The 7,860-nt window shown below is 41.5% G+C and overlaps 1 protein-coding gene across 2 annotated transcripts in view; it reads left to right on the top strand.

The window, feature by feature from the left end:
- Positions 1-243: 243 nt before the first annotated feature.
- Positions 244-7,860, top strand: part of LOC129840741 (double-stranded RNA-specific editase 1-like) — a 60,531-nt gene continuing 52,914 nt past the window's right edge. For both annotated transcript variants that reach the window (XM_055908884.1, XM_055908882.1), the window contains exon 1: positions 244-432. The gene's annotated coding sequence lies outside the window, so the exon portion shown is untranslated. The remainder of the gene's footprint in view (positions 433-7,860) is intronic.

Here is a 7,860-nt window from a genome sequence, read left to right as displayed (position 1 = left end):
ATAAATTACACGTTTGAAAACAGTCAATGATGAGGATGATTGCGTCCAATCGTCGTGCGCAATTCACTTGTCAAAATTCACCAATCTCGTCCAATTTATTCGTATCCACCTATTTTTTTCCTATCCAATCGGGACAGGCATCGTCTGACTAGTGTCCAATAAGGAAGCAACAGCATCGCTCCAACATTTCCTTATCCAATGAAGTCAGTGCTTCTCTTCATTTTTCATTCCGGCTGCGTAGATTTTTTTTTTTGCCTGCCAAGTTTCGCTGCGGTTCATCACTATTGTTGTGCTCGGTGGTATTCAGGATAAGCGCGTCTGAACACACATCACCCGTCAAGTGTCTAGTGAGCGGGTTTTGACAGAGGACGAGGAACTGTAGATTGATCAATCTGTGAGAAGAACAATTCCGTTTTGGTTGCCACAGATACTGTAAGTACCGGCATCTTATATTATGTATTGTATACGAGATCAGTCAGGTTTTATTCTATTATCCTACGTAGGCTATAGTTTACCGTTTAAATATCTATTCAAATAGCCATTCTGGTTAATTGCAGTAGCCTAGGCTACACGCTTTGTTTATATTAATGCCCTTTAATAAATTGCATAACCCCCCCAAAACCTTCTGAGTGTATTTTGGATTTCACATCGCATGCAGTGTTAAGGTAGCTTTTCCCATCACGACAGAGATAGCATCCCCTAGCATCACCATGGGGATCATTAGGCCTATATTCCAAATAAAACAACTGTTAGGCCTATTAGAAACTTTCAGTCAAATCTCTGTGATCATGGGATGGATAACATTTTATTTGAAAGGAACCTTGCTACAGCTCTTCATCACACAACAGTTCTGATACCAGAAGAGGTCCCAATTATTAGGCTAAATAGCAATTGCATCTGTAGTTTGACTTTCCATAAGGGCATTCTATACATGGCACAGCAGGTGTGGACAAGGGCATACAAGTTCACATTTCCCTAAATAGGCTACAGTGCTGTATACATCCATGACTAGGATGCTAAGTTATTGGGGGGAAAAATGTTTTATTGTCACATACACCAGATAGGTGCAGTAAAATGTGTTGTTTTAGGTCAGCCATAGTAGTATGGCGCCCCTGGAGCAAATTACGATGAATGCCTTGCTCAAGGGCACAGCGACAGATTTTTCACCTTGTAGCATGGGGATTCAAATCAGTAACCTTTGTGTTACTGGCCCAACGCTCTACTGCTAGGCTACAATCCACTCTGTAGTCTAAAAGTGATTGCTGTCCCTTAGAAAGAAACCTCTCCCACATGTGTTTGTCATAACCACATGTTTTAAACTTAGGTAAAATGTGTTATTACTAATGTAGGCTATAGCATGTATAACTGAATGCCTATTCTCGTTGGTCCAGGAGCTTTTTATTTTATTCAAACACTTTTTTCTCTGTTATTTAAACGCTTTTTGGTTTCATTCCCTATTAAGTTCAATGTGTAGTACATTGAAATGAATCTATTACACTTTCTCCATTTCCCTATAACCAAAAACATGATTGGCTTAGATTGGTTTAAAGTAGGAAATTAAGACATCACAATACGGCAAATAGTTTCACAAAGCACCATTGGACAAAAATGTATGTCCTCTCAGTCAGTCAACCTATTGGCCTTTTGACGGTTAGTGGTTGGTGCCTAGGGCTCCAAACATCCTCAATTGACTTATTGGGTGTTTCAATGTGTTACCAAGGTCAGTGCTCTATGCAACTGTGTGCGTTTATAAACTTGGTTGAGTCTCTGGTTGTTGTGTAGAATCGTTCAGTTGCTTTTATTCTTGCTTTTATTAAATTGCATCTTTTATTCTTTATCGTTTCTGTATCGTTTCAGTAATGAGATTTATCTTTGTTGTTTTACGTCAATAGATCTTTGATGAGGTATTCACTTTGAGCATAAATATGATATTTTGATGAATAATACTGGGATCACAGATCACTGGTAACAATGCCATTAAAGATGTTTGTGATAAAAAAAAAAATAGTTAATTGATCGAATTCTTTAATTTATTCATCTTTGTTTATTGTAGATTGAAATTGTATTTCATTTTTTTTGTTGATAGGGAGTAATGCTGAGACCAAGGTCTCTTTTACAGATGAGCCCTGTATACACAGCAATATACACATCAATATACACTATACACATCAATATGCACATCAATGCACGAAAAGCAAAACACAAATCATAGAAAACAAAACAAATCTGCAATAAAAAGGACCACAATTAGCCTTTTGAATTGCACTAGTGGCACAAATTCATAACATGTTTGAGAGCCTTGGAGATTTGAACGTTTGATAAAAAAAATATATATATATATTAGAGACTATAGACTACCTATTTTATTTCCAAAACATGTTTTGAAAACTGCTCAAGCTCTCCATCGATAGGCACGGAGATGGCCAACGAAAAAGTCCCCTCCACCTACATTCGAGAGGCCTTTTCTGTGATTCTATAAGCCCCTTTAAAGCAGACTAGTGGCTTCAAATGAGTGAGCAGAAGGATGCTATGGCTAGTCTGGCTTTGGACAAGTAGGGATTAGGGGAGGGGAGAGTGTAGTCAGAACTAGAGGCTATGGATTTAAGGGGAACTTGTTGTGAAGCCTCTCCATCAGTTAATGTGTCTCTCTGACCTTTAACCTCCAGAGTGCACCATTTCTAGTCCTCATCATTATAATGAGACTATCCCTAATATGGGGACCTGCTACTGTGCTGTATAAAACGTTCTCATGGAACAGACATGGAGGAGACATTTTTACTCGCGTTGCTGGACATTTGTGCGATTTTTAGGGAGACAACAATACATCTGTCTTGGATGGTGTTATTAGTTGATGCCCCAATAATGCAGAACACATGTACTGTAGCTATTTACAGCTTAAAGACCAAGGCTTTTATACATTAATTTAATGAAGTTCCCATTAGTGCTGGGAATTTCCAGGGACCTCACGATACGATATTATCACAATATTTACAGTATGTGCCGGTATGATATGTATTGCAATTCTCACGATTCTACGTGTTGTAATTTTATTGCAATTCGATGTTCCAGAACATATTGCTCACCATATGTCTGCTACAGACGGACAAGAGAGACCCACGAGAACATTTGTTTTGATCAATCATGGAAATAAAAGTGCTGAAAACAAATGGGCTCCCTATTTAAAAAGAAGATGGGGAATCAAGCTATACTGGAGATTTGGTGCAGGTACAGCAAACTAGCGTAACACTTATATCGCGATATTGTCACAACGATACAATACATCATCAAAAAGAATATCCCGATATGTAACCGTATCGATTTCTCTCTCCACATCACCCATAACAGTTAGAATAACAGATCATAATGCACCACAGCGTTTGTAATGGTCTGAGCGTAATGTATATTTTCTCTTCATGCCCTGGCATAATGTGCTCTCATGTCAAGTGAATAAAGGCGATATTGTGTGCCTGAGGAAAACATTACGACTGGTCAAATGACTGTAGCATTACGTGAGGACATTGCCATGGAGTGATAACAAGTTTTTCATGCTGTCCTTAGGTCCGTTTTGCTGAAGTCACGGATGTATTTATAGCTGTTGAGAGTGAGGCGACTTGGGGCTTTTTATCATAGGCAAGTCAGCCCATGGTAACCTTTCAACAGTCTTGCTGATTTGAGGGTGAGGCCAGGCATGACACACACACATTAATGGACACACACACACACAGCAGCGAGCAGTAAAACGTGACGAAGAAGAAAAGCCGTGTTGTTTTCCACTCTGTCACACTCATTGTGACATTTAAATGGCAGGAAATGATTTGTGAGAACGGAACAGTGAATCCTTTGTAATTACTGATAAGAGCCGGGGTTTTTCTTTTTACGAAGGAAAATTCTCTGTCAAACTTGGATCGATTTTTTGGGGGGAGGGGGAAATGTAGGCCTAGGGCTACGACTATGAATTTCAATGTGGTCATATTTCTCAGCATCAGGCAACAGTGTTATAGGCTTCTTCCAATTATTTCTCATAGTCTTTTATAGGGATATAAGGCAACTTTTGCACTTTCAGTGTTGTACGCTGTTAATAATATATTATATAATAGTACTATAATCAAGGTGACTTGTTTTCTCTCCATTTGATTGTAATTGGGGATTTGTGGGTGTGAGTTAGTGCTGGTGACAACAACAGAACTGTTGTTAAGGAATCAATTTAAGCCTCGTAGAGATTAGTGTTGCTTGTTAGCATATTAGCCTGTCTGCCTTGTTTTGCAGCCGTAATAATGTACAAATAGAGTTGCTTATCTGCAGGGCTGTACTGTGCGGTTCCACTGCATGGCTCACTACCTCTTTCTATAACGATTCAAATGGGCCTCCATTATACCGTCTCTTCAATTCAACTTAAGGGCTTTATTGGCCTGGGAAACATATGTCTACATTGCCAAAGCAAGTGAAATAGATAATACACAATAAAAAAATGTACTGTAAACATTTCACTTACAAAAGTTCCAAAAGAATAAAGACATTTCAAATGTCATATTATGTATATATACAGTGTTGTAATGAGGTACAATTAGTTAAAGTACAAAAGGGAAAATAAATAAACATAAATATGGGTTGTGTTTACAATGGTGTTTGTTCTTCACTGGTTGCCCTTTTCTTGTGGCAACAGGTCACACATCTTGCTGCTGTGATGCCACACTGTGGTATTTCACCCAGTAGATATGGGAGTTTATCCTAATCTGATTTGTTTTCTAATTCTTTGTGGATCTGTGTAATCTGCGGGAAATATGTGTCTCTAATATGGTCATACATTTGGCAGGAGGTTAGGAAGTGCAGCTCAGTTTCCACCTCATTTTGTGGGCAGTGTGCACATAGCCTGTCTTCTCTTGAGAGCCAGGTCTGCTTTTGGCGGCCTTTCTCAATAGCAAGGCTATGCTCACTGAGTCTGCACAGTAATTTGGGGTCAGGTATTCTGCCACTGTGTACTCTCTGTTTAGGGCCAAATAGCATTCTAGTTTGCTCTGTTTTTTTGTAAATTCTTTCCAATGTGTCAAGTAATTTTATTTTTGTTTTCTCATGATTTGGTTGGGTCTAATTGTGTTGCTGTCCTGGAGCTCTGTGGGGTCTATTTGTGTTTGTGAACTGAGCCCCAGGACCAGCTTGCTCAGGGGACTCTTCTCCAGGTTCATTTCTCCATCTATCCTCCCCTCTCTCTCTCTCTTTCTTCTTTTTTTATCTATCCTCTCCTCTATTTATCCTTCCCTCTACCTTTCTCCATCTTTCCTCAGCTCTTTCTCTCTACCTTTCTCCATCTTTCCTCCTCCTCTCTCTCTCTCTCTCTCTCTCTCTCTCTCTCTATGGCTCTGTCTCCCTTCCCCCCTCTCTCTATATATCTATCCTCGGTCTGCCTGTCTGTCTCTCTCTCCTCCCCCTCTCTATCTCTCTCTCTAGCTAGCTATATATCCCCTCTCTCGCTCCCTCTCTCTGTCTATCTATCTCCCCTTTCTCTCTCTTTCTCTCGCTCGCTCTCTCTATCTATCATCCCCTCTCTCTCTCTCTCTATGCTTGTCTCTATCTATCGTTACCTCTCTCTCTCGCTCAATCTGTCCTCTCCTCTCTCTCTCGCTCTCTATCCTCCTCTCCTTTTTCTCAGATAAACACCATCACTGCCACTGCAAAGAGAGAATGCCATCACTTCACTTATTCAAAGTGATAGTAGCCACTTTGTTCTATTGCTATCTGTGGAATATCTATGATCGTATATGGCTGTCATGTTAACAGGTTATGAGAGGAAGGTACAGATGTCCATTGGTCTGTGACATTTTAGTAAGGTTTTTCTAAGATGACCAAGTGGCTAGTATAACAAAGTATCATCAGTGCTGTGGACGGTGGTCGAGACAGAACTTAAGACAGTGTGATTACGTAACCCTCTCAGGACACGAGCAGTGTAGACCTCCCAACCTCTTGCCCTTCACCAGAGAGTTTCTCTCCACTGCAGCAAAGAAAAGAGCGGTGCTTTTGTCCCTTCCCAGCCCTTGGACTCTCAGCCATGTCGTCAATATAACACAGCCTCTCTCTTTTATCCCTCCCTGAGCTTCTGTCCAGTGTCCTCTCTCACCTTTCTAGTTTAACTCAAGTCCCTCTTTATACTCATGTAGGCCTAGCTATGGGTACTAGCTACGGTACTAGCTACGTGTACTAGCTATGGTACTAGCTATGGTACTAGCTATGGTACTAGCTATGGTACTAGCTACGTCTACTAGCTACGTGTACTTGCTACTGGTACTAGCTACGTGTACTAGCTACTGGTACTAGCTACGGGTACTAGCTACAGGTACTAGCTATGGGTACTAGCTACGGGTACTAGCTACGGGTACTAGCTACGGGTGCTCGATGGGCAAAATGTTTCAAATCAAATGTTATTGGTCACATACACATATTTAGCAGATGTTATTGCTGGTGTAGTGAAATTTCCCATACCATCTAGATTACTGAAAGGCAAAATTATTCCGTTATATATTCTAAACAAACTGCTTCGCTATTCCGGTCCCCTTGACTTCATTAACTTGCTAAAAGGGAGAGAGCGAGAGAGGGCTCTCCTCTATTTGAGGCTATCACATATGCTAATATTAGTTCTCTGTAGTAACACACAGAGGAACGACGTAGGCGCAGAGCTACCGAATGACTGACTGACGGACTGACGGACGGCTGAGTTCATCCTGTAATTCTCTGCCAGGCTACACAGCCCGTGGGTCTTTTAAAAAGACGTTGAATTTCAAGTGACCTTGGAAATATTACACTGGAAATGATTGGAAAACACCTCGATCCACAGGGGCTATTGTTCGTTGTGTGAGTGAATAATAGAAGTGACTGTGTAGTACGTTTTGCCCACTGTTCTCCTCTTGGTTGAGGACTGGAGTACTGCTGACAGTCACAAGTTCATTTGGGTTTGAGAGGCCTCTCTCTCCCCGAAGGCTGGTTGTGGTCCCACTCTTCCCTCCCTGTCGATCCCTCCATTCCGCCTTCATCTCTCTCCAACACTCTAATCAACTGGGGTACAAAGGACACTGGTTCATTACTAGATTCCTAAATGTTGTCCCTGCCTGCTGGAGATGCATGGCCAGAGCCAAGAAACCACAGGATGCCTTTTATGCTGTTTCAATAGACAGGCTCTCGCTGTATCTCTCATTTGACCCACCGCTGTTATCACCAAACCAGCACCAGCTACAGACAACAAATATCATGCCATCAGTACGTCGTTACAGTCGTTCAGTGGGTAAACATAGGCTAGACATTATTCCTTTCGCATCTTTGTCATTTTTGGCTAGGGGGAACTAATATGTTCAGTTTCGATATCATGCATGCATAATCTGATCTCCTTCTCATAATGAGACAAGCAAAGGAGTGTCCAAATGAGTGTCCCGCGTCACCTCTTCCCTCCTCCCCCCCTGTAACACGGAGCCAGTGCTCTTCACTTCCCGTCTGTCCCCTGTGTTATTATTCTAACACGGGGGTCGTGCCCGCGTCGGTAATATGGTGCTGTGGTCCTTTAATGATTCATAACCGGTCTCTTTAATAGAGATAGTGAACAGGCCGGAAGACTGTGTGTCCGTGCGTACGAGCGAGCGAACAGGCCAGGAGACACGGGGCTCATTAAACAGGTCCGACACACACCTCTCAGATAAACACTGTGTGATTCCCTAGCATCTCAGCAGGTGTTCCTCGCACTGTTTGTGTATGTGCGTGCATGCCATTGTGTTTGTTTGTGATGGGAGTGTGAATAAGAATAAACAATGCAAGACATGCATGTGAAAAGTCCTGCTATCTGTATACTGTATACTGTATATCACGTGTGGTGTGAAGCTG

The sequence above is a fragment of the Salvelinus fontinalis genome, chromosome 41, assembly GCF_029448725.1.
Source record: "Salvelinus fontinalis isolate EN_2023a chromosome 41, ASM2944872v1, whole genome shotgun sequence".
Taxonomy (NCBI): domain Eukaryota; kingdom Metazoa; phylum Chordata; class Actinopteri; order Salmoniformes; family Salmonidae; genus Salvelinus; species Salvelinus fontinalis.
The sequence above is the reverse complement of the archived record's forward strand: the minus strand, read 5'-3'. Positions and strand labels throughout refer to the sequence as shown.